Genomic DNA, 23,013 nt, shown 5'->3' on the forward strand with positions numbered 1-23,013 from the left:
CTTCACAGGGGGGAACCCGAGCAGCGACCCTCCCCAGCTCTAGCCCAACTCCTACTTACCTGCCAGGTGAGATACTATGATCATGAAGGTGCTTCTCCCAGGGCAAGGCTCAACCATTGCACTCTGGGTGTGCTGCTCTTGCGATTTCCCCAAATGTGGGAAACTTGACTGCATAATTTGTGTTTCCCCTCGTCGGCTCTCGTATAATTCAGATCTCTTTGTCTCAGGTCTCTCTCCAGCCTAGTTTGCTGTCTGTTTCCACTTCTCTTTTCTTGAGCCGCTCCCTTCTATGCCCTTGCGCACTATCCTGACTTCTCCCGTCTGCTTACTTCGTGCCTTCCAACGCACAATGCGAACTACAGGTAGTGCTGCAGGGCCCACACCCTTTTACTTGCCTTACAGAGTAGCTCTGGAGCAGTTACAGTGCCCAGCTGCTGCAAGAAATCAGCTTGAATGCTTCAGGGGCTGGGGCATAGCCAACATGAGCCCCACACCGAAGGAGGGAGGAGGTGTGTAATGCAAACTAGGGGTCATCCAAGCGCTGCAAAAGGCCGCCATGCCCTGCACGCCCCTTTTCTCTTTTCATATGCAGACGAGGGTTGAAGCCAACTTTGACCCACTGCTTGGATGACATCACCATATGCAAATCCATCTGCTGCAGGCCTTCCCCCAGGAATGCTTGCACTAGTTGTTGCATTTGGTTTGTTGTTTGGGGGTGCTTCAGTATTAGGCAGCCTTCTGCCCTCACATGTTCATCTGAAAATATGTGTTCTCCCTGCAGTTGTTGTCCCCAGATGAGAGTTCCCTTGTGCTGCCTCAGTTGAATCTCCTTTACTTGACAGAGATGTGCCTGAGAAGCGGCCCTCCCCAGCCCTATCCCAAATCATACTTATTTTGCATAGGCGATACCATGGTCATGAAGATTGTTCTCCCAGGGTGAGGTTCATTCATTGCATTCTGGGTATGCTGACCCCTGTGATTTCCCCAAATGTGGGAAACTCGACTGCATTATTTGTGGTAGTGGGGGACTGTGTTTGTGCTTTCCTCTGGCCAGCTCTGGAAAAAGTCAGATTTCTTTGTCTCAGATCTTCCTCTAGCCTTGTTCTTCTTTCGAGAGTTCCCTTGTGCTGCCTCAGTTGGATCTCTTTCACTTGACAGGGGGGTGCCCGAACAGCGACCCTCCCCAGCTCTAGCCCAACTCCTACTTACCTGCCAGGTGAGATACTATGATCATGAAGGTGCTTCTCCCAGGGCAAGGCTCACCCATTGCACTCTGGGTGTGCTGCCCCTGCGATTTCCCCAAATGTGGGAAACTTGACTGCATAATTTGTGTTTCCCTTGGTCGGCTCTCGTATAATTCAGATCTCTTTGTCTCAGGTCTCTCTCCAGCCTAGTTTGCTGTCTGTTTCCACTTCTCTTTTCTTCAGCCGCTCCCTTCTATACCCTTGTGCACTATCCTGACTTCTCCTCCCGTCTGCTTACTTTGTGCCTTCCAATGCACAATGCAAACTACAGGTAGTGCTGCAGGGCCCACACCCTTTTACTTGCCTTACAGAGCAGCTCTGGAGCTGTTACAGTGCCCAGCTGCTGCAAGAAATCAGCTTGAATGCTTCAGGGGATGGGGCATGGCCAACATGAGCCCCACACCAAAGGAGGGTGGAGGTGTTTAATGCGAACTAGGGGTCATCCAAGCAGCGCAAAAGGCCGCCATGCCCTGCACGCCCCTTTTCTCTTTTCATATGCAGATGAGGGTTGAAGCCAACTTTGACCCACTGCTTGGATGACATCACCGTATGCAAATCCGTCTTCTGCAGAACTTCCCCCAGGAATGCTTGCACTAGTTGTTGCATTTGGTTTGTTGTTTGGGGGTGCTTCAGTATTAGGCAGCCTTCTGCCCTCCCATGTTCATCTGAAAATATGTGTTCTCCCTGCAGTTGTTGTCCCCAGATGAGAGTTCCCTTGTGCTGCCTCAGTTAAATCTCCTTTACTTGACAGAGATGTGCATGAGCAGCGGCCCTCCCCAGCCCTATTCCAAATCATACTTATTTTGCATAGGAGATACCATGGTCATGAAGATTTTTCTCCCAGGGTGAGGTTCATTCATTGCATTTTGGGTATGCTGACCCCTGTGATTTCCCCAAATGTGGGAAACTCAGCTGCATTATTTGTGGTAGTGGGGGACTGTGTTTGTGCTTTCCTCTGGTCAGCTCTGGTAAAAGTCAGATTTCTTTGTCTCAGATTTTCCTCTAGCCTTGTTCTTCTTTCGAGAGTTCCCTTGTGCTGCCTTAGTTGGATCTCCTTCACTTGACAGGGGGGTACCCGAGCAGCGACCCTCCCCAGCTCTAGCCCAACTCCTACTTACCTGCTAGGTGAGATACTATGATCATGAAGGTGCTTCTCCCAGGGCAAGGCTAACCCATTGCACTCTGGGTGTGCTGCTCCTGCGATTTCCCCAAATGTGGGAAACTTGACTGTATAATTTGTGTTTCCCCTGGTCGGCTCTCGTATAATTCAGATCTCTTTGTCTCAGGTCTCTCTCCAGCCTAGTTTGCTGTCTGTTTCCACTTCTCTTTTCTTGAGCCGCTCCCTTCTATGCCCTTGCGCACTATCCTGACTTCTCCTCCTGTCTGCTTACTTTGTGCCTTCCAACGCACAATGCGAACTACAGGTAGTGCTGCAGGGCCCACACCCTTTTACTTGCCTTACAGAGCAGCTCTGGAGCTGTTACAGTGCCCAGCTGCTGCAAGAAATCAGCTTGAATGCTTCAGGGGCTGGGGCATAGCCAACATGAGCCCCACACCAAAGGAGGGTGGAGGTGTTTAATGCAAACTAGGGGTCAGCCAAGCGCCGCAAAAGGCCACCATGCCCTGCACGCCCCTTTTCTCTTTTCATATGCAGACGAGGGTTGAAGCCAACTTTGACCAACTGCTTGGATGACATCACCATATGCAAATCCATCTGCGGCAGGCCTTCCCCCAGGAATGCTTGCACTAGTTGTTGCATTTGGTTTGTTGTTTGGGGGTGCTTCAGTATTAGGCAGTCTTCTGCCCTCCCATGTTCATCTGAAAATATATGTTCTCCCTGCAGTTGTTGTCCCAAGATGAGAGTTCCCTTGTGCTGCTTCAGTTGAATCTCCTTTACTTGACAGAGATGTGCATGAGCAGCGGCCCTCCCCAGCCCTATTCCAAATCATACTTATTTTGCATAGGAGATACCATGGTCATGAAGATTTTTCTCCCAGGGTGAGGTTCATTCATTGCATTTTGGGTATGCTGACCCCTGTGATTTCCCCAAATGTGGGAAACTTGACTGCATTATTTGTGGTAGTGGGAGACTGTGTTTGTGCTTTCCTCTGGTCAGCTCTGGTAAAAGTCAGATTTCTTTGTCTCAGATCTTCCTCTAGCCTTGTTCTTCTTTCAAGAGTTCCCTGGTGCTGCCTCAGTTGGATCTCCTTCACTTCACAGGGGGGAACCCGAGCAGCGACCCTCCCCAGCTCTAGCCCAACTCCTACTTACCTGCCAGGTGAGATACTATGATCATGAAGGTGCTTCTCCCAGGGCAAGGCTCAACCATTGCACTCTGGGTGTGCTGCTCCTGCGATTTCCCCAAAATGTGGGAAACTTGACTGCATAATTTGTGTTTCCCCTCGTCGGCTCTCGTATAATTCAGATCTCTTTGTCTCAGGTCTCTCTCCAGCCTAGTTTGCTGTCTGTTTCCACTTCTCTTTTCTTGAGCCGCTCCCTTCTATGCCCTTGCGCACTATCCTGACTTCTCCCGTCTGCTTACTTCGTGCCTTCCAACGCACAATGCGAACTACAGGTAGTGCTGCAGGGTCCACACCCTTTTACTTGCCTTACAGAGTAGCTCTGGAGCAGTTACAGTGCCCAGCTGCTGCAAGAAATCAGCTTGAATGCTTCAGGGGCTGGGGCATAGCCAACATGAGCCCCACACCGAAGGAGGGTGGAGGTGTGTAATGCGAACTAGGAGTCATCCAAGCGCTGCAAAAGGCCGCCATGCCCTGCACGCCCCTTTTCTCTTTTCATATGCAGACGAGGGTTGAAGCCAACTTTGACCCACTGCTTGGATGACATCACCATATGCAAATCCATCTGCTGCAGGCCTTCCCCCAGGAATGCTTGCACTAGTTGTTGCATTTGGTTTGTTGTTTGGGGGTGCTTCAGTATTAGGCAGCCTTCTGCCCTCACATGTTCATCAGAAAATATGTGTTCTCCCTGCAGTTGTTGTCCCCAGATGAGAGTTCCCTTGTGCTGCCTCAGTTGAATCTCCTTTACTTGACAGAGATGTGCCTGAGCAGCGGCCCTCCCCAGCCCTATCCCAAATCATACTTATTTTGCATAGGCGATACCATGGTCATGAAGATTGTTCTCCCAAGGTGAGGTTCATTCATTGCATTCTGGGTATGCTGACCCCTGTGATTTCCCCAAATGTGGGAAACTCGACAGCATTATTTGTGGTAGTGGGGGACTGTGTTTGTGCTTTCCTCTGGTCAGCTCTGGAAAAAGTCAGATTTCTTTGTCTCAGATCTTCCTCTAGCCTTGTTCTTCTTTCGAGAGTTCCCTTGTGCTACCTCAGTTGGATCTCTTTCACTTGACAGGGGGGTGCCCGAACAGCGACCCTCCCCAGCTCTAGCCCAACTCCTACTTACCTGCCAGGTGAGATACTATGATTATGAAGGTGCTTCTCCCAGGGCAAGGCTCACCCATTGCACTCTGGGTGTGCTGCCCCTGCGATTTCCCCAAATGTGGGAAACTTGACTGCATAATTTGTGTTTCCCCTGGTCGGCTCTCGTATAATTCAGATCTCTTTGTCTCAGGTCTCTCTCCAGCCTAGTTTGCTGTCTGTTTCCACTTCTCTTTTCTTGAGCCGCTCCCTTCTATGCCCTTGCGCACTATCCTGACTTCTCCTCCTGTCTGCTTACTTTGTGCCTTCCAACGCACAATGCGATCTACAGGTAGTGCTGCAGGGCCCAGACCCTTTTACTTGCCTTACAGAGCAGCTCTGGAGCTGTTACAGTGCCCAGCTGCTGCAAGAAATCAGCTTGAATGCTTCAGGGGCTGGGGCATAGCCAACATGAGCCCCACACCAAAGGAGGGTGGAGGTGTTTAATGCAAACTAGGGGTCAGCCAAGCGCCGCAAAAGGCCACCATGCCCTGCACGCCCCTTTTCTCTTTTCATATGCAGACGAGGGTTGAAGCCAACTTTGACCCACTGCTTGGATGACATCACCATATGCAAATCCCTCTGCGGAAGGCCTTCCCCCAGGAATGCTTGCACTAGTTGTTGCATTTGGTTTGTTGTTTGGGGGTGCTTCAGTATTAGGCAGCCTTCTGCCCTCCCATGTTCATCTGAAAATATATGTTCTCCCTGCAGTTGTTGTCCCAAGATGAGAGTTCCCTTGTGCTGCCTCAGTTGAATCTCCTTTACTTGACAGAGATGTGCATGAGCAGCGGCCCTCCCCAGCCCTATTCCAAATCATACTTATTTTGCATAGGAGATACCATGGTCATGAAGATTTTTCTCCCAGGGTGAGGTTCATTCATTGCATTTTGGGTATGCTGACCCCTGTGATTTCCCCAAATGTGGGAAACTTGACTGCATTATTTGTGGTAGTGGGAGACTGTGTTTGTGCTTTCCTCTGGTCAGCTCTGGTAAAAGTCAGATTTCTTTGTCTCAGATTTTCCTTTAGCCTTGTTCTTCTTTCGAGAGTTCCCTTGTGCTGCCTCAGTTGGATCTCCTTCACTTTACAGGGGGGTGCCCGAGCAGCGACCCTCCCCAGCTCTAGCCCAACTCCTACTTACCTGCCAGGTGAGATACTATGATCATGAAGGTGCTTCTCCAAGGGCAAGGCTCACCCATTGTACTCTGGGTGTGCTGCTCCTGCGATTTCCCCAAATGTGGGAAACTTGACTGCATAATTTGTGTTTCCCCTGGTCGGCTCTCGTATAATTCAGATCTCTTTGTCTCAGGTCTCTCTCCAGCCTAGTTTGCTGTCTGTTTCCACTTCTCTTTTCTTCAGCCGCTCCCTTCTATACCCTTGTGCACTATCCTGACTTCTCCTCCCGTCTGCTTACTTTGTGCCTTCCAATGCACAATGCAAACTACAGGTAGTGCTGCAGGGCCCACACCCTTTTACTTGCCTTACAGAGCAGCTCTGGAGCTGTTGCAGTGCCAAGCTGCTGCAAGAAATCAGCTTGAATGCTTCAGGGGCTGGGGCATAGCCAACATGAGCCCCACACCGAAGGAGGGTGGAGGTGTTTAATGCAAACTAGGGGTCAGACAAGCGCAGCAAAAGGCCACCATGCCCTGCACGCCCCTTTTCTGTTTTCATATGCAGACGAGGGTTGAAGCCAACTTTGACCCACTGCTTGGATGACATCACCATATGCAAATCCATCTGCGGCAGGCCTTCCCCCAGGAATGCTTGCACTAGTTGTTGCATTTGGTTTGTTGTTTGGGGGTGCTTCAGTATTAGGCAGCCTTCTGCCCTCCCATGTTCATCTGAAAATATGTGTTCTCCCTGCAGTTGTTGTCCCTAGATGAGAGTTCCCTTGTGCTGCCTCAGTTGAATCTCCTTAACTTGACAGAGATGTGCCTGAGCAGCGGCCCTCCCCAGCTCTATCCCAAATCATACTTATTTTGCATAGGAGATACCATGGTCATGAAGATTATTCTCCCAGGGTGAGGTTCATTCATTGCATTCTGGGTATGCTGACCCCTGTGATTTCCCCAAATGTGGGAAACTCGACTGCTTTATTTGTGGTAGTGGGGGACTGTGTTTGTGTTTTCCTCTGGTCAGCTCTGGTAAAAGTCAGATTTCTTTGTTTCAGAGCCTTGTTCTTCTTTTGAGAGTTCCCTTGTGCTGCCTCAGTTGGATCTCCTTCACTTGACAGGGGGGTGCCCGAGCAGAGACCCTCCCCAGCTCTAGCCCAACTCCTACTTACCTGCCAGGTGAGATACTATGATCATGAAGGTGCTTCTCCCAGGGCAAGGCTCACCCATTGCACTCTGGGTGTGCTGCCCCTGCGATTTCCCCAAATGTGGGAAACTTGACTGCATAATTTGTGTTTCCCCTGGTCGGCTCTCGTATAATTCAGATCTCTTTGTCTCAGGTCTCTCTCCAGCCTAGTTTGCTGTCTGTTTCCACTTCTCTTTTCTTCAGCCGCTCCCTTCTATGCCCTTGTGCACTATCCTGACTTCCCCGTCTGCTTACTTTGTGCCTTCCAACGCACAATGCAAACTACAGGTAGTGCTGCAGGGCCCACACCCTTTTACTTGCTTTACAGAGCAGCTCTGGAGCTGTTACAGTGCCCAGCTGCTGCAAGAAATCAGCTTGAATGCTTCAGGGGCTGGGGCATAGCCAACATGAGCCCCACACCGAAGGAGGGTGGAGGTGTTTAATGCGAACTAGGGGTCATCCAAGCGCCGCAAAAGGCAGCCATGCCCTGCACACCCCTTTTTTATTTTCATATGCAGACGAGGGTTGAAGCCAACTTTGACCCACTGCTTGGATGACATCACCATATGCAAATCCGTCTGCTGCAGGCCTTCCCCCAGGAATGCTTGCACTAGTAGTTGCATTTGGTTTGTTGTTTGGGGGTGCTTCAGTATTAGGCAGCCTTCTGCCCTCCCATGTTCATCTGAAAATATGTGTTCTCCCTGCAGTTGTTGTCCCCAGATGAGAGTTCCCTTGTGCTGCCTCAGTTGAATCTCCTTTACTTGACAGAGATGTGCCTGAGCAGCGGCCCTCCCCAGCCCTATCCCAAATCATACTTATTTTGCATAGGAGATACCATGGTCATGAAGATTGTTCTCCCAGGGTGAGGTTCATTCATTGCACTCTGGGTATGCTGACCCCTGTGATTTCCCCAAATGTGGGAAACTCGACTGCATTATTTGTGGTAGTGGGGGACTGTGTTTGTGCTTTCCTCTGGTCAGCTCTGGTAAAAGTCAGATTTCTTTGTCTCAGATCTTCCTCTAGCCTTGTTCTTCTTTCGAGAGTTCCCTTGTGCTGCCTCAGTTGGATCTCCTTCACTTGACAGGGGGTGCCCGAGCAGCAATCCTCCACAGCTCTAGCCCAACTCCTACTTACCTGCCAGGTGAGATACTATGATCTTCACTGTTAGGGCAATCAGGATGTGGAATTCCCTGCCAGGGAAGGTGGTAATGGCGGACTCTGTAATTGGATTTAAAAAAGGAATGGATACATTTCTGAATGAAAAAGCTATCCAAGGTTATAATACTTAAAATATCAACATGGTTAATCCGGGGGTAACATGAGTTATAGTAGCTAACTAGTCATAAAACATTATTCAGCAAGTATGTAGAATCATCACAACTTAAAACAGGTTGAACACGATGGGCAATTTGCCTCTATTCAACCTCAAAAACTATGTTACCATATGTTACTATATTACTATGTTACTGTAGTATACAGAACACCACAATGTAATGAGCAGTGATAGTGAGCACTGATGAGGATACTAGAACTGACACTGAGCAGCAAGATGCAGCACTGGACTATTAGTAATGTACTGTAGTATGCTGAGCACCACAATGCAGCACAAGACAATGAGCAGTGATACTGAGCACTGATGAGGATACTACTGAGAACTGACACTGAGCAGGAGAGACACACTACTAGTATTACTGAGCAGCAATAAGTAACCACTGATACTGAGCACTGATATTGAGATTTCCACTGAGAGAACATAGCCACGTCCTCTCCGCTCTCTCTTCAATGCACGAGTAAAAATGGCGGCAACGCGCAGCTCTTTATATGGAATCCGAATCTCGCGAGAATCCGACAGCGGGATGATGACATTTTCCCTTGTTCAGGTTTTCCGAGTCAGGCAGGAACAACCGAGCCTGCCTCGGACCAGTGTAAACCACGTGGAGTTCGTCGGGAATTCGGTTCTCGGAGAACCGAACCCGCTCCTCTATATATACTATATTACTATGTTACTGTAGTATACAGAACACCACAATGCAATGAGCAGTGATAGTGAGCACTGATGAGGATACTAGAACTGACACTGAGCAGCAAGATGCAGCACTGGACTATTAGTAATGTACTGTAGTATGCTGAGCACCACAATGCAGCACAAGACAATGAGCAGTGATACTGAGCACTGATGAGGATACTACTGAGAACTGACACTGAGCAGGAGAGACACACTACTAGTATTACTGAGCAGCAATAAGTAACCACTGATACTGAGCACTGATATTGAGATTTCCACTGAGAGAACATAGCCACGTCCTCTCCGCTCTCTCTTCAATGCACGAGTAAAAATGGCAGCAACGCGCAGCTCTTTATATGGAATCCGAATCTCACGAGAATCTGACAGCGGGATGATGACATTTTCCCTTGTTCAGGTTTTCCGAGTCAGGCAGGAACAACCGAGCCTGCCTCGGACCAATGTAAACCACGTGGAGTTCGTGGGGAATTCGGTTCTCGGAGAACCGTACCCACTCCTCTCTACCTTATACCCATCAATTGTTTTTATTTTCAATCTAAGCCCCTGCAGTTTTCTGTAAGCATCTGCTTCGCTATGATGATCAACAAGTCACAAGGGCAAACACTCAGGGCTTGAGGCGTAGATCTTAGGACCAGCTGCTACAAGCATGGCAGAGGTGTCACTATCATTGGTGACACCCAGAGAGGTGGCGAGGGAGATTGTAATGCAGTGCGCGCAGATAAACAGCGCAATGGTAAAAAGGAGGCATGGTTTCATAGGTAGGGGCGTGGCCTGGTGGCCTGAATCTACATTTTGTTGCTCCAGGTGTCCCGGGGGTTGGGGGCTGCACCCGGGGACTAGTGTGTGAGCGGTGCTGGCTCCTGCACAGTGACAGGGCATGGCCACCCAGCATGACGCCTCCCTTCTTGACCATGCTGTAATTGCAGTCGCACTGCAGTTCAGCGTGATCATAAAAAATGGTGTAGGCTCCTGCTGGTGCAGACTGTAGAGAAAAGCTGCTGTGACCACGCCCCCTGTGTCTCCTCCGTTGCAGACCCCATTTTGAAGCCTTGCCCCCGGACTAAGAGAAAAGAATGCCCTTGCGCACTATCCTGACTTCTCCTCCCGTCTGCTTAATTTGTGCCTTCCAACGCACAATGCGAACAACAGGTGGTGCTGCAGGGCCCACACACTTTTACTTGCCTTACAGAACAGCTCTGGAGCTGTTACAGTGCCCAGCTGCTGCAAGAAATCAGCTTGAATGCATCAGGGGATGGGGCATGGCCAACATGAGCCCCACACCAAAGGAGGGTGGGGGTGTTTAATGCGAACTAGGGGTCATCCAAGCACTGCAAAAGGCCGCCATGCCCTGCATGCCCCTTTTCTCTTTTCATATGCAGATGAGGGTTCCAGTCAACTTTGGCCCACTGCTTGGATTTACATCACCGTATGCAAATCCGTCTGCTGCAGACCTTCCCCCAGGAGTGCTTGTACTAGTTGTTGCATATGGGCCCTCATTCCGAGTCGTTCGCTCTGTAAATTTCATCGCATCGCAGTGAAATTCTGCTTAGTACGCATGCGCAATATTCGCACTGCGACTGCGCCAAGTAATTTTACAATGAAGAAAGTATTTTTACTCACGGATTTTTCTTCGCTCCGGCGATCGTAATGTGATTGACAGGAAATGGGTGTTACTGGGCGGAAACAGGCCGTTTTATGGGCGTGTGGGAAAAAACGCTACAGTTTCCGGAAAAAACGCAGGAGTGGCCGGAGAAACGGGGGAGTGTCTGGGCGAACTCTGGGAGTGTTTGTGACGTCAAACCAGGAACGACAAGCACTGAACTGATCGCAGATGCAGAGTAAGTCTGAAGCTACTCTGAAACTGCTAAGTAGTTTGTAATCGCAATATTGCGAATACATCGGTCGCAATTTTAAGAAGCTAAGATTCACTCCCAGTAGGCGGCGGCTTAGCGTGTGTAACTCTGCTAAAATCGCCTTGCGAGCGATCAACTCGGAATGAGGGCCATGGTTTGATATTTGATGGTGCTTCAGTATTAGGCAGCCTTCGCCCTCCCATGTTCATCTGAAAAGATGTGGTCTCCCTGCAGTTGTTGTCCCCAGATGAGAGTTCCCTTGTGCTGCCTCAGTTGAATCTCCTTTACTTGACAGAGATGTGCCTGAGCGGCCCTCACCAGCCCTATCCCAAATCATACTTATTTTGCATAGGAGATACCATGGTCATGAAGATTGTTCTCCCAGGGTTAGGTTCATTCATTGCATTCTGGGTATGCTGACCCCTGTGATTTTCCCAAATGTGGGAAACTCGACTGCATTATTTGTGGTAGTGGGGGACTGTGTTTGTGCTTTCCTCTGGCCAGCTCTGGAAAAAGTCAGATTTCTTTGTCTCAGATCTTCCTCTAGCCTTGTTCTTCTTTCGAGAGTTCCCTGGTGCTGCTTCAGTTGGATCTCCTTCACTTCACAGGGGGGAACCCGAGCAGCGACCCTCCCCAGCTCTAGCCCAACTCCTACTTACCTGCCAGGTGAGATACTATGATCATGAAGGTGCTTCTCCCAGGGCAAGGCTCAACCATTGCACTCTGGGTGTGCTGCTCCTGCGATTTCCCCAAATGTGGGAAACTTGACTGCATAATTTGTGTTTCCCCTCGTCGGCTCTCGTATAATTCAGATCTCTTTGTCTCAGGTCTCTCTCCAGCCTAGTTTGCTGTCTGTTTCCACTTCTCTTTTCTTGAGCCGCTCCCTTCTATGCCCTTGCGCACTATCCTGACTTCTCCCGTCTGCTTACTTCGTGCCTTCCAACGCACAATGCGAACTACAGGTAGTGCTGCAGGGCCCACACCCTTTTACTTGCCTTACAGAGTAGCTCTGGAGCAGTTACAGTGCCCAGCTGCTGCAAGAAATCAGCTTTAATGCTTCAGGGGCTGGGGCATAGCCAACATGAGCCCCACACCGAAGGAGGGAGGAGGTGTGTAATGCAAACTAGGGGTCATCCAAGCGCTGCAAAAGGCCGCCATGCCCTGCACGCCCCTTTTCTCTTTTCATATGCAGACGAGGGTTGAAGCCAACTTTGACCCACTGCTTGGATGACATCACCATATGCAAATCCATCTGCTGCAGGCCTTCCCCCAGGAATGCTTGCACTAGTTGTTGCATTTGGTTTGTTGTTTGGGGGTGCTTCAGTATTAGGCAGCCTTCTGCCCTCACATGTTCATCTGAAAATATGTGTTCTCCCTGCAGTTGTTGTCCCCAGATGAGAGTTCCCTTGTGCTGCCTCAGTTGAATCTCCTTTACTTGACAGAGATGTGCCTGAGCAGCGGCCCTCCCCAGCCCTATCCCAAATCATACTTATTTTGCATAGGCGATACCATGGTCATGAAGATTGTTCTCCCAGGGTGAGGTTCATTCATTGCATTCTGGGTATGCTGACCCCTGTGATTTCCCCAAATGTGGGAAACTCGACTGCATTATTTGTGGTAGTGGGGGACTGTGTTTGTGCTTTCCTCTGGCCAGCTCTGGAAAAAGTCAGATTTCTTTGTCTCAGATCTTCCTCTAGCCTTGTTCTTCTTTCGAGAGTTCCCTTGTGCTGCCTCAGTTGGATCTCTTTCACTTGACAGGGGGGTGCCCGAACAGCGACCCTCCCCAGCTCTAGCCCAACTCCTACTTACCTGCCAGGTGAGATACTATGATCATGAAGGTGCTTCTCCCAGGGCAAGGCTCACCCATTGCACTCTGGGTGTGCTGCCCCTGCGATTTCCCCAAATGTGGGAAACTTGACTGCATAATTTGTGTTTCCCTTGGTCGGCTCTCGTATAATTCAGATCTCTTTGTCTCAGGTCTCTCTCCAGCCTAGTTTGCTGTCTGTTTCCACTTCTCTTTTCTTCAGCCGCTCCCTTCTATACCCTTGTGCACTATCCTGACTTCTCCTCCCATCTGCTTACTTTGTGCCTTCCAATGCACAATGCAAACTACAGGTAGTGCTGCAGGGCCCACACCCTTTTACTTGCCTTACAGAGCAGCTCTGGAGCTGTTACAGTGCCCAGCTGCTGCAAGAAATCAGCTTGAATGCTCCAGGGGATGGGGCATGGCCAACATGAGCCCCACACCAAAGGAGGGTGGAGGTGTTTAATGCGAACTAGGGGTCATCCAAGCACCGCAAAAGGCCGCCATGCCCTGCACGCCCCTTTTCTCTTTTCATATGCAGATGAGGGTTGAAGCCAACTTTGACCCACTGCTTGGATGACATCACCGTATGCAAATCCGTCTTCTGCAGAACTTCCCCCAGGAATGCTTGCACTAGTTGTTGCATTTGGTTTGTTGTTTGGGGGTGCTTCAGTATTAGGCAGCCTTCTGCCCTCCCATGTTCATCTGAAAATATGTGTTCTCCCTGCAGTTGTTGTCCCCAGATGAGAGTTCCCTTGTGCTGCCTCAGTTAAATCTCCTTTACTTGACAGAGATGTGCATGAGCAGCGGCCCTCCCCAGCCCTATTCCAAATCATACTTATTTTGCATAGGAGATACCATGGTCATGAAGATTTTTCTCCCAGGGTGAGGTTCATTCATTGCATTTTGGGTATGCTGACCCCTGTGATTTCCCCAAATGTGGGAAACTCAACTGCATTATTTGTGGTAGTGGGGGACTGTGTTTGTGCTTTCCTCTGGTCAGCTCTGGTAAAAGTCAGATTTCTTTGTCTCAGATTTTCCTCTAGCCTTGTTCTTCTTTCGAGAGTTCCCTTGTGCTGCCTTAATTGGATCTCCTTCACTTTACAGGGGGGTACCCTAGCAGCGACCCTCCCCAGCTCTAGCCCAACTCCTACTTACCTGCCAGGTGAGATACTATGATCATGAAGGTGCTTCTCCCAGGGCAAGGCTAACCCATTGCACTCTGGGTGTGCTGCTCCTGCGATTTCCCCAAATGTGGGAAACTTGACTGTATAATTTGTGTTTCCCCTGGTCGGCTCTCGTATAATTCAGATCTCTTTGTCTCAGGTCTCTCTCCAGCCTAGTTTGCTGTCTGTTTCCACTTCTCTTTTCTTGAGCCGCTTACTTCTATGCCCTTGCGCACTATCCTGACTTCTCCTCCTGTCTGCTTACTTTGTGCCTTCCAACGCACAATGCGAACTACAGGTAGTGCTGCAGGGCCCACACCCTTTTACTTGCCTTACAGAGCAGCTCTGGAGCTGTTACAGTGCCCAGCTGCTGCAAGAAATCAGCTTGAATGCTTCAGGGGCTGGGGCATAGCCAACATGAGCCCCACACCAAAGGAGGGTGGAGGTGTTTAATGCAAACTAGGGGTCAGCCAAGCGCCGCAAAAGGCCACCATGCCCTGCACGCCCCTTTTCTCTTTTCATATGCAGACGAGGGTTGAAGCCAACTTTGACCCACTGCTTGGATGACATCACCATATGCAAATCCATCTGCGGCAGGCCTTCCCCCAGGAATGCTTGCACTAGTTGTTGCATTTGGTTTGTTGTTTGGGGGTGCTTCAGTATTAGGCAGTCCTCTGCCCTCCCATGTTCATCTGAAAATATATGTTCTCCCTGCAGTTGTTGTCCCAAGATGAGAGTTCCCTTGTGCTGCCTCAGTTGAATCTCCTTTACTTGACAGAGATGTGCATGAGCAGCGGCCCTCCCCAGCCCTATTCCAAATCATACTTATTTTGCATAGGAGATACCATGGTCATGAAGATTTTTCTCCCAGGGTGAGGTTCATTCATTGCATTTTGGGTATGCTGACCCCTGTGATTTCCCCAAATGTGGGAAACTTGACTGCATTATTTGTGGTAGTGGGAGACTGTGTTTGTGCTTTCCTCTGGTCAGCTCTGGTAAAAGTCAGATTTCTTTGTCTCAGATCTTCCTCTAGCCTTGTTCTTCTTTCGAGAGTTCCCTGGTGCTGCCTCAGTTGGATCTCCTTCACTTCACAGGGGGGAACCCGAGCAGCGACCCTCCCCAGCTCTAGCCCAACTCCTACTTACCTGCCAGGTGAGATACTATGATCATGAAGGTGCTTCTCCCAGGGCAAGGCTCAACCATTGCACTCTGGGTGTGCTGCTCCTGCGATTTCCCCAAATGTGGGAAACGTGACTGCATAATTTGTGTTTCCCCTCGTCGGCTCTCGTATAATTCAGATCTCTTTGTCTCAGGTCTCTCTCCAGCCTAGTTTGCTGTCTGTTTCCACTTCTCTTTTCTTGAGCCGCTCCCTTCTATGCCCTTGCGCACTATCCTGACTTCTCCCGTCTGCTTACTTCGTGCCTTCCAACGCACAATGCGAACTACAGGTAGTGCTGCAGGGCCCACACCCTTTTACTTGCCTTACAGAGTAGCTCTGGAGCAGTTACAGTGCCCAGCTGCTGCAAGAAATCAGCTTGAATGCTTCAGGGGCTGGGGCATAGCCAACATGAGCCCCACACCGAAGGAGGGTGGAGGTGTGTAATGCGAACTAGGGGTCATCCAAGCGCTGCAAAAGGCCGCCATGCCCTGCACGCCCCTTTTCTCTTTTCATATGCAGACGAGGGTTGAAGCCAACTTTGACCCACTGCTTGGATGACATCACCATATGCAAATCCAACTGCTGCAGGCCTTCCCCCAGGAATGCTTGCACTAGTTGTTGCATTTGGTTTGTTGTTTGGGGGTGCTTCAGTATTAGGCAGCCTTCTGCCCTCACATGTTCATCTGAAAATATGTGTTCTCCCTGCAGTTGTTGTCCCCAGATGAGAGTTCCCTTGTGCTGCCTCAGTTGAATCTCCTTTACTTGACAGAGATGTGCCTGAGCAGCGGCCCTCCCCAGCCCTATCCCAAATCATACTTATTTTGCATAGGCGATACCATGGTCATGAAGATTGTTCTCCCAAGGTGAGGTTCATTCATTGCATTCTGGGTATGCTGACCCCTGTGATTTCCCCAAATGTGGGAAACTCGACTGCATTATTTGTGGTAGTGGGGGACTGTGTTTGTGCTTTCCTCTGGTCAGCTCTGGAAAAAGTCAGATTTCTTTGTCTCAGATCTTCCTCTAGCCTTGTTCTTCTTTCGAGAGTTCCCTTGTGCTGCCTCAGTTGGATCTCTTTCACTTGACAGGGGGGTGCCCGAACAGCGACCCTCCCCAGCTCTAGCCCAACTCCTACTTACCTGCCAGGTGAGATACTATGATCATGAAGGTGCTTCTCCCAGGGCAAGGCTCACCCATTGCACTCTGGGTGTGCTGCCCCTGCGATTTCCCTAAATGTGGGAAACTTGACTGCATAATTTGTGTTTCCCCTGGTCGGCTCTCGTATAATTCAGATCTCTTTGTCTCAGGTCTCTCTCCAGCCTAGTTTGCTGTCTGTTTCCACTTCTCTTTTCTTGAGCCGCTCCCTTCTATGCCCTTGCGCACTATCCTGACTTCTCCTCCTGTCTGCTTACTTTGTGCCTTCCAACGCACAATGCGATCTACAGGTAGTGCTGCAGGGCCCAGACCCTTTTACTTGCCTTACAGAGCAGCTCTGGAGCTGTTACAGTGCCCAGCTGCTGCAAGAAATCAGCTTGAATGCTTCAGGGGCTGGGGCATAGCCAACATGAGCCCCACACCAAAGGAGGGTGGAGGTGTTTAATGCAAACTAGGGGTCAGCCAAGCGCCGCAAAAGGCCACCATGCCCTGCACGCCCCTTTTCTCTTTTCATATGCAGACGAGGGTTGAAGCCAACTTTGACCCACTGCTTGGATGACATCACCATATGCAAATCCATCTGCGGCAGGCCTTCCCCCAGGAATGCTTGCACTAGTTGTTGCATTTGGTTTGTTGTTTGGGGGTGCTTCAGTATTAGGCAGCCTTCTGCCCTCCCATGTTCATCTGAAAATATATGTTCTCCCTGCAGTTGTTGTCCCAAGATGAGAGTTCCCTTGTGCTGCCTCAGTTGAATCTCCTTTACTTGACAGAGATGTGCCTGAGCAGCGGCCCTCCCCAGCCCTATCCCAAATCATACTTATTTTGCATAGGCGATACCATGGTCATGAAGATTGTTCTCCCAAGGTGAGGTTCATTCATTGCATTCTGGGTATGCTGACCCCTGTGATTTCCCCAAATGTGGGAAACTCGACAGCATTATTTGTGGTAGTGGGGGACTGTGTTTGTGCTTTCCTCTGGTCAGCTCTGGAAAAAGTCAGATTTCTTTGTCTCAGATCTTCCTCTAGCCTTGTTCTTCTTTCGAGAGTTCCCTTGTGCTACCTCAGTTGGATCTCTTTCACTTGACAGGGGGGTGCCCGAACAGCGACCCTCCCCAGCTCTAGCCCAACTCCTACTTACCTGCCAGGTGAGATACTATGATTATGAAGGTGCTTCTCCCAGGGCAAGGCTCACCCATTGCACTCTGGGTGTGCTGCCCCTGCGATTTCCCTAAATGTGGGAAACTTGACTGCATAATTTGTGTTTCCCCTGGTCGGCTCTCGTATAATTCAGATCTCTTTGTCTCAGGTCTCTCTCCAGCCTAGTTTGCTGTCTGTTTCCACTTCTCTTTTCTTGAGCCGCTCCCTTCTATGCCCTTGCGCACTATCCTGACTTCTCCTCCTGTCTGCTTACTTTGTGCCTTCCAACGCACAATGCGATCTACAGGTAGTGCTGCAGGGCCCAGACCCTTTTACTTGCCTTACAGAGCAGCTCTGGAGCTGTTACAGTGCCCAGCTGCTGCAAGAAATCAGCTTGAATGCTTCAGGGGCTGGGGCATAGCCAACATGAGCCCCACACCAAAGGAGGGTGGAGGTGTTTAATGCAAACTAGGGGTCAGCCAAGCGCCGCAAAAGGCCACCATGCCCTGCACGCCCCTTTTCTCTTTTCATATGCAGACGAGGGTTGAAGCCAACTTTGACCCACTGCTTGGATGACATCACCATATGCAAATCCCTCTGCGGCAGGCCTTCCCCCAGGAATGCTTGCACTAGTTGTTGCATTTGGTTTGTTGTTTGGGGGTGCTTCAGTATTAGGCAGCCGTCTGCCCTCCCATGTTCATCTGAAAATATGTGTTCTCCCTGCAGTTGTTGTCCCTAGATGAGAGTTCCCTTGTGCTGCCTCAGTTGAATCTCCTTAACTTGACAGAGATGTGCCTGAGCAGCGGCCCTCCCCAGCTCTATCCCAAATCATACTTATTTTGCATAGGAGATACCATGGTCATGAAGATTATTCTCCCAGGGTGAGGTTCATTCATTGCATTCTGGGTATGCTGACCCCTGTGATTTCCCCAAATGTGGGAAACTCGACTGCTTTATTTGTGGTAGTGGGGGACTGTGTTTGTGTTTTCCTCTGGTCAGCTCTGGTAAAAGTCAGATTTCTTTGTTTCAGAGCCTTGTTCTTCTTTTGAGAGTTCCCTTGTGCTGCCTCAGTTGGATCTCCTTCACTTGACAGGGGGGTGCCCGAGCAGAGACCCTCCCCAGCTCTAGCCCAACTCCTACTTACCTGCCAGGTGAGATACTATGATCATGAAGGTGCTTCTCCCAGGGCAAGGCTCACCCATTGCACTCTGGGTGTGCTGCCCCTGCGATTTCCCCAACTGTGGGAAACTTGACTGCATAATTTGTGTTTCCCCTGGTCGGCTCTCGTATAATTCAGATCTCTTTGTCTCAGGTCTCTCTCCAGCCTAGTTTGCTGTCTGTTTCCACTTCTCTTTTCTTCAGCCGCTCCCTTCTTTACCCTTGTGCACTATCCTGACTTCTCCTCCCGTCTGCTTACTTTGTGCCTTCCAATGCACAATGCAAACTACAGGTAGTGCTGCAGGGCCCACACCCTTTTACTTGCCTTACAGAGCAGCTCTGGAGCTGTTACAGTGCCCAGCTGCTGCAAGAAATCTGCTTGAATGCTTCAGGGGATGGGGCATGGCCAACATGAGCCCCACACCAAAGGAGGGTGGAGGTGTTTAATGCGAACTAGGGGTCATCCAAGCACCGCAAAAGGCCGCCATGCCCTGCACGCCCCTTTTCTCTTTTCATATGCAGATGAGGGTTGAAGCCAACTTTGACCCACTGCTTGTATGACATCACCGTATGCAAATCCGTCTTCTGCAGAACTTCCCCCAGGAATGCTTGCACTAGTTGTTGCATTTGGTTTGTTGTTTGGGGGTGCTTCAGTATTAGGCAGCCTTCTGCCCTCCCATGTTCATCTGAAAATATGTGTTCTCCCTGCAGTTGTTGTCCCCAGATGAGAGTTCCCTTGTGCTGCCTCAGTTGAATCTCCTTTACTTGACAGAGATGTGCATGAGCAGCGGCCCTCCCCAGCCCTATTCCAAATCATACTTATTTTGCATAGGAGATACCATGGTCATGAAGATTGTTCTCCCAGGGTGAGGTTCATTCATTGCATTTTGGGTATGCTGACCCCTGTGATTTCCCCAAATGTGGGAAACTCAACTGCATTATTTGTGGTAGTGGGGGACTGTGTTTGTGCTTTCCTCTGGTCAGCTCTGGTAAAAGTCAGATTTCTTTGTCTCAGATTTTCCTCTTGCCTTGTTCTTCTTTCGAGAGTTCCCTTGTGCTGCCTCAGTTGGATCTCCTTCACTTGACAGGGGGGTACCCGAGCAGCGACCCTCCCCAGCTCTAGCCCAACTCCTACTTACCTGCCAGGTGAGATACTATGATCATGAAGGTGCTTCTCCCAGGGCAAGGCTCACCCATTGCACTCTGGGTGTGCTGCTCCTGCGATTTCCCCAAATGTGGGAAACTTGACTGCATAATTTGTGTTTCCCCTGGTCGGCTCTCGTATAATTCAGATCTCTTTGTCTCAGGTCTCTCTCCAGCCTAGTTTGCTGTCTGTTTCCACTTCTCTTTTCTTCAGCCGCTCCCTTCTATACCCTTGTGCACTATCCTGACTTCTCCTCCCGTCTGCTTACTTTGTGCCTTCCAATGCACAATGCAAACTACAGGTAGTGCTGCAGGGCCCACACCCCTTTACTTGCCTTACAGAGCAGCTCTGGAGCTGTTAAAGTGCCCAGCTGCTGCAAGAAATCAGCTTGAATGCTTCAGGGGCTGGGGCATAGCCAACATGAGCCCCACACCGAAGGAGGGTGGAGGTGTTTAATGCAAACTAGGGGTCGGTCAAGCGCCGCAAAAGGCCACCATGCCCTGCACGCCCCTTTTCTGTTTTCATATGCAGACGAGGGTTGAAGCCAACTTTGACCCACTGCTTGGATGACATCACCATATGCAAATCCATCTGCGGCAGGCCTTCCCCCAGGAATGCTTGCACTAGTTGTTGCATTTGGTTTGTTGTTTGGGGGTGCTTCAGTATTAGTCAGCCTTCTGCTCCACCCTCCTTTGGTGTGGGGCTCATGTTGGCCATGTCCCATCCCCTGAAGCATTCAAGCAGATTTCTTGCAGCAGCTGGGCACTGTAACAGCTCCAGAGCTGCTCTGTAAGGCAAGTAAAAGGGTGTGGGCCCTGCAGCACTACCTGTAGTTTGCATTGTGCATTGGAAGGCACAAAGTAAGCAGACGGGAGGAGAAGTCAGGATAGTGCACAAGGGTATAGAAGGGAGCGGCTGAAGAAAAGAGAAGTGGAAACAGACAGCAAACTAGGCTGGAGAGAGATCTGAGACAAAGAGATCTGAATTATACGAGAGCCGACCAGGGGAAACACAAATTATGCAGTCAAGTTTCCCACATTTGGGGAAATCGCAGGGGCTGCACACCCAGAGTGCAATGGGTGAGCCTTGCCCTGGGAGAAGCACCTTCATGATCATAGTATCTCACCTGGCAGGTAAGTAGGAGTTGGGCTAGAGCTGGGGAGGGTCGCTGCTCGGGCACCCCCCTGTTAAGTGAAGGAGATCCAACTGAGGCAGCACAAGGGAACTCTCAAAAGAAGAACAAGGCTAGAGGAAGATCTGAAACAAAGAAATCTGACTTTTACCAGAGCTGACCAGAAGAAAACACAAACACAGTCCCCCACTACCACAAATAAAGCAGTCGAGTTTCCCACATTTGGGGAAATCACAGGGGTCAGCATACCCAAAATGCAATGAATGAACCTCACCTCGACTGCTTTATTTGTGGTAGTGGGGGACTGTGTTTGTGTTTTCTTCTGGTCAGCTCTGGTAAAAGTCAGATTTCTTTGTTTCAGATCTTCCTCTAGCCTTGTTCTTCTTTTGAGAGTTCCCTTGTGCTGCCTCAGTTGGATCTCCTTCACTTAACAGGGGGGTGCCCGAGCAGCGACCCTCCCCAGCTCTAGCCCAACTCATACTTACCTGCCAGGTGAGATACTATGATCATGAAGGTGCTTCTCCCAGGGCAAGGCTCACCCATTGCACTCTGGGTGTGCTGCCCCTGCGATTTCCCCAAATGTGGGAAACTTGACTGCATAATTTGTGTTTCCCCTGGTCGGCTATCGTATAATTCAGATCTCTTTGTCTCAGATCTCTCTCCAGCCTAGTTTGCTGTCTGTTTCCACTTCTCTTTTCTTCAGCCGCTCCCTTCTATACCCTTGTGCACTATCCTGACTTCTCCTCCCGTCTGCTTACTTTGTGCCTTCCAATGCACAATGCAAACTACAGGTAGTGCTGCAGGGCCCACACCCTTTTACTTGCCTTACAGAGCAGCTCTTGAGCTGTTACAGTGCCCAGCTGCTGCAAGAAATCTGCTTGAAAGCTTCAGGGGATGGGGCATGGCCAACATGAGCCCCACACCAAAGCAGGGTGCAGCAGAAGGCTGCCTAATACTGAAGCACCCCCAAACAACAAACCAAATGCAACAACTAGTGCAAGCATTCCTGGGGGAAGGCCTGCCGCAGATGGATTTGCATATGGTGATGTCATCCAAGCAGTGGGTCAAAGTTGGCTTCAACCCTCATCTGCATATGAAAACAGAAAAGGGGCGTGCAGGGCATGGTGGCCTTTTGCGGCGCTTGACTGACCCCTAGTTTGCATTAAACACCTCCACCCTCCTTCGGTGTGGGGCTGATGTTGGCTATGCCCCAGCCCCTGAAGCATTCAAGCTGATTTCTTGCAGCAGCTGGGCACTGTAACAGCTCCAGAGCTGCTCTGTAAGGCAAGTAAAAGGGTGTGGGCCCTGCAGCACTACCTGTAGTTTGCATTGTGCATTGGAAGGCACAAAGTAAGCAGACGGGAGGAGAAGTCAGGATAGTGCACAAGGGTATAGAAGGGAGCGGCTGAAGAAAAGAGAAGTGGAAACAGACAGCAAACTAGGCTGGAGAGAGACCTGAGACAAAGAGATCTGAATTATACGAGAGCCGACGAGGGGAAACACAAATTATGCAGTCAAGTTTCCCACATTTGGGGAAATCGCAGGAGCAGCACACCCAGAGTACAATGGGTGAGCCTTGCCCTGGGAGAAGCACCTTAATGATCATAGTATCTCACCTGGCAGGTAAGTAGGAGTTGGGCTAGAGCTGGGGAGGGTCGCTGCTCGGGTACCCCCCTGTAAAGTGAAGGAGATCCAACAAAGGCAGCACAAGGGAACTCTCGAAAGAAGAACAAGGCTAGAGGAAAATGTGAGACAAAGAAATCTGACTTTTACTAGAGCTGACCAGAGGAAAGCACAAACACAGTCCCCCACTACCACAAATAATGCAGTTGAGTTTCCCACATTTGGGGAAATCACAGGGGTCAGCATACCCAAAATGCAATGAATGAACCTCACCCTGGGAGAAAAATCTTCATGACCATGGTATCTCCTATGCAAAATAAGTATGATTTGGAATAGGGCTGGGGAGGGCCGCTGCTCGTGCACATCTCTGTCAAGTAAAGGAGATTCAACTGAGGCAGCACAAGGGAACTCTCATCTGGGGACAACAACTGCAGGGAGAACATATATTTTCAGATGAACATGGGAGGGCAGAAAGCTGCCTAATACTGAAGCACCCCCAAACAACAAACCAAATGCAACAACTAGTGCAAGCATTCCTGGGGGAAGGCCTGCCGCAGATGGATTTGCATATGGTGATGTCATCCAAGCAGTGGGTCAAAGTTGGCTTCAACCCTCGTCTGCATATGAAAAGAGAAAAGGGGTGTGCAGGGCATGGTGGCCTTTTGCGGCACTTGGCTGACCCCTAGT

At 50.0% G+C, this 23,013-nt stretch overlaps 29 non-coding genes and 5 pseudogenes across 29 annotated transcripts; 31 read left to right on the forward strand and 3 right to left on the reverse strand.

Annotated features, from left to right (window-relative positions):
* Window positions 1–51: 51 nt before the first annotated feature.
* LOC135005958 (U1 spliceosomal RNA) lies at window positions 52–187 on the forward strand (annotated as a pseudogene).
* Window positions 188–885: 698 nt separating this feature from the next.
* LOC135005628 (U1 spliceosomal RNA) lies at window positions 886–1,049 on the forward strand. The gene has a single exon (XR_010206159.1). It is a non-coding gene; the product is annotated as a U1 spliceosomal RNA (small nuclear RNA).
* A 152-nt stretch (window positions 1,050–1,201) lies between these two features.
* LOC135005816 (U1 spliceosomal RNA) lies at window positions 1,202–1,364 on the forward strand. The gene has a single exon (XR_010206340.1). It is a non-coding gene; the product is annotated as a U1 spliceosomal RNA (small nuclear RNA).
* Window positions 1,365–2,038: 674 nt separating this feature from the next.
* Window positions 2,039–2,202, forward strand: LOC135005588 (U1 spliceosomal RNA). The gene has a single exon (XR_010206122.1). It is a non-coding gene; the product is annotated as a U1 spliceosomal RNA (small nuclear RNA).
* Window positions 2,203–2,354: 152 nt separating this feature from the next.
* Window positions 2,355–2,517, forward strand: LOC135005955 (U1 spliceosomal RNA). Its single transcript, XR_010206441.1, has one exon. It is a non-coding gene; the product is annotated as a U1 spliceosomal RNA (small nuclear RNA).
* Window positions 2,518–3,191: 674 nt separating this feature from the next.
* LOC135005702 (U1 spliceosomal RNA) lies at window positions 3,192–3,355 on the forward strand. Its single transcript, XR_010206230.1, has one exon. It is a non-coding gene; the product is annotated as a U1 spliceosomal RNA (small nuclear RNA).
* Window positions 3,356–3,507: 152 nt separating this feature from the next.
* On the forward strand, window positions 3,508–3,644 carry LOC135005948 (U1 spliceosomal RNA; annotated as a pseudogene).
* Window positions 3,645–4,342: 698 nt separating this feature from the next.
* LOC135005733 (U1 spliceosomal RNA) lies at window positions 4,343–4,506 on the forward strand. The gene has a single exon (XR_010206260.1). It is a non-coding gene; the product is annotated as a U1 spliceosomal RNA (small nuclear RNA).
* A 152-nt stretch (window positions 4,507–4,658) lies between these two features.
* Window positions 4,659–4,821, forward strand: LOC135005854 (U1 spliceosomal RNA). The gene has a single exon (XR_010206374.1). It is a non-coding gene; the product is annotated as a U1 spliceosomal RNA (small nuclear RNA).
* A 674-nt stretch (window positions 4,822–5,495) lies between these two features.
* Window positions 5,496–5,659, forward strand: LOC135005703 (U1 spliceosomal RNA). The gene has a single exon (XR_010206231.1). It is a non-coding gene; the product is annotated as a U1 spliceosomal RNA (small nuclear RNA).
* A 152-nt stretch (window positions 5,660–5,811) lies between these two features.
* LOC135005938 (U1 spliceosomal RNA) lies at window positions 5,812–5,974 on the forward strand. Its single transcript, XR_010206430.1, has one exon. It is a non-coding gene; the product is annotated as a U1 spliceosomal RNA (small nuclear RNA).
* A 674-nt stretch (window positions 5,975–6,648) lies between these two features.
* LOC135005668 (U1 spliceosomal RNA) lies at window positions 6,649–6,812 on the forward strand. Its single transcript, XR_010206197.1, has one exon. It is a non-coding gene; the product is annotated as a U1 spliceosomal RNA (small nuclear RNA).
* Window positions 6,813–6,954: 142 nt separating this feature from the next.
* Window positions 6,955–7,117, forward strand: LOC135005760 (U1 spliceosomal RNA). Its single transcript, XR_010206286.1, has one exon. It is a non-coding gene; the product is annotated as a U1 spliceosomal RNA (small nuclear RNA).
* Window positions 7,118–7,787: 670 nt separating this feature from the next.
* Window positions 7,788–7,951, forward strand: LOC135006037 (U1 spliceosomal RNA). The gene has a single exon (XR_010206495.1). It is a non-coding gene; the product is annotated as a U1 spliceosomal RNA (small nuclear RNA).
* Window positions 7,952–11,187: 3,236 nt separating this feature from the next.
* LOC135005615 (U1 spliceosomal RNA) lies at window positions 11,188–11,351 on the forward strand. Its single transcript, XR_010206147.1, has one exon. It is a non-coding gene; the product is annotated as a U1 spliceosomal RNA (small nuclear RNA).
* Window positions 11,352–11,503: 152 nt separating this feature from the next.
* LOC135005915 (U1 spliceosomal RNA) lies at window positions 11,504–11,639 on the forward strand (annotated as a pseudogene).
* A 698-nt stretch (window positions 11,640–12,337) lies between these two features.
* On the forward strand, window positions 12,338–12,501 carry LOC135005629 (U1 spliceosomal RNA). The gene has a single exon (XR_010206160.1). It is a non-coding gene; the product is annotated as a U1 spliceosomal RNA (small nuclear RNA).
* Window positions 12,502–12,653: 152 nt separating this feature from the next.
* LOC135005818 (U1 spliceosomal RNA) lies at window positions 12,654–12,816 on the forward strand. The gene has a single exon (XR_010206341.1). It is a non-coding gene; the product is annotated as a U1 spliceosomal RNA (small nuclear RNA).
* Window positions 12,817–13,490: 674 nt separating this feature from the next.
* On the forward strand, window positions 13,491–13,654 carry LOC135005575 (U1 spliceosomal RNA). The gene has a single exon (XR_010206108.1). It is a non-coding gene; the product is annotated as a U1 spliceosomal RNA (small nuclear RNA).
* A 152-nt stretch (window positions 13,655–13,806) lies between these two features.
* Window positions 13,807–13,969, forward strand: LOC135005884 (U1 spliceosomal RNA). The gene has a single exon (XR_010206403.1). It is a non-coding gene; the product is annotated as a U1 spliceosomal RNA (small nuclear RNA).
* A 674-nt stretch (window positions 13,970–14,643) lies between these two features.
* On the forward strand, window positions 14,644–14,807 carry LOC135005704 (U1 spliceosomal RNA). Its single transcript, XR_010206232.1, has one exon. It is a non-coding gene; the product is annotated as a U1 spliceosomal RNA (small nuclear RNA).
* A 152-nt stretch (window positions 14,808–14,959) lies between these two features.
* LOC135005966 (U1 spliceosomal RNA) lies at window positions 14,960–15,095 on the forward strand (annotated as a pseudogene).
* Window positions 15,096–15,793: 698 nt separating this feature from the next.
* Window positions 15,794–15,957, forward strand: LOC135005688 (U1 spliceosomal RNA). Its single transcript, XR_010206216.1, has one exon. It is a non-coding gene; the product is annotated as a U1 spliceosomal RNA (small nuclear RNA).
* A 152-nt stretch (window positions 15,958–16,109) lies between these two features.
* On the forward strand, window positions 16,110–16,272 carry LOC135005831 (U1 spliceosomal RNA). The gene has a single exon (XR_010206352.1). It is a non-coding gene; the product is annotated as a U1 spliceosomal RNA (small nuclear RNA).
* Window positions 16,273–16,946: 674 nt separating this feature from the next.
* Window positions 16,947–17,110, forward strand: LOC135005734 (U1 spliceosomal RNA). The gene has a single exon (XR_010206261.1). It is a non-coding gene; the product is annotated as a U1 spliceosomal RNA (small nuclear RNA).
* Window positions 17,111–17,262: 152 nt separating this feature from the next.
* Window positions 17,263–17,425, forward strand: LOC135005930 (U1 spliceosomal RNA). Its single transcript, XR_010206427.1, has one exon. It is a non-coding gene; the product is annotated as a U1 spliceosomal RNA (small nuclear RNA).
* Window positions 17,426–18,099: 674 nt separating this feature from the next.
* LOC135005669 (U1 spliceosomal RNA) lies at window positions 18,100–18,263 on the forward strand. The gene has a single exon (XR_010206198.1). It is a non-coding gene; the product is annotated as a U1 spliceosomal RNA (small nuclear RNA).
* A 142-nt stretch (window positions 18,264–18,405) lies between these two features.
* On the forward strand, window positions 18,406–18,568 carry LOC135005849 (U1 spliceosomal RNA). Its single transcript, XR_010206369.1, has one exon. It is a non-coding gene; the product is annotated as a U1 spliceosomal RNA (small nuclear RNA).
* A 674-nt stretch (window positions 18,569–19,242) lies between these two features.
* Window positions 19,243–19,406, forward strand: LOC135005649 (U1 spliceosomal RNA). The gene has a single exon (XR_010206179.1). It is a non-coding gene; the product is annotated as a U1 spliceosomal RNA (small nuclear RNA).
* A 152-nt stretch (window positions 19,407–19,558) lies between these two features.
* LOC135005801 (U1 spliceosomal RNA) lies at window positions 19,559–19,721 on the forward strand. The gene has a single exon (XR_010206325.1). It is a non-coding gene; the product is annotated as a U1 spliceosomal RNA (small nuclear RNA).
* An 828-nt stretch (window positions 19,722–20,549) lies between these two features.
* Window positions 20,550–20,712, reverse strand: LOC135005836 (U1 spliceosomal RNA). The gene has a single exon (XR_010206357.1). It is a non-coding gene; the product is annotated as a U1 spliceosomal RNA (small nuclear RNA).
* A 468-nt stretch (window positions 20,713–21,180) lies between these two features.
* Window positions 21,181–21,343, forward strand: LOC135005751 (U1 spliceosomal RNA). Its single transcript, XR_010206277.1, has one exon. It is a non-coding gene; the product is annotated as a U1 spliceosomal RNA (small nuclear RNA).
* Window positions 21,344–22,198: 855 nt separating this feature from the next.
* On the reverse strand, window positions 22,199–22,334 carry LOC135005934 (U1 spliceosomal RNA; annotated as a pseudogene).
* A 152-nt stretch (window positions 22,335–22,486) lies between these two features.
* On the reverse strand, window positions 22,487–22,650 carry LOC135005576 (U1 spliceosomal RNA). Its single transcript, XR_010206110.1, has one exon. It is a non-coding gene; the product is annotated as a U1 spliceosomal RNA (small nuclear RNA).
* Window positions 22,651–23,013: the final 363 nt, after the last annotated feature.

This window comes from Pseudophryne corroboree, unplaced genomic scaffold, assembly GCF_028390025.1.
Source record: "Pseudophryne corroboree isolate aPseCor3 unplaced genomic scaffold, aPseCor3.hap2 scaffold_207, whole genome shotgun sequence".
Taxonomy (NCBI): domain Eukaryota; kingdom Metazoa; phylum Chordata; class Amphibia; order Anura; family Myobatrachidae; genus Pseudophryne; species Pseudophryne corroboree.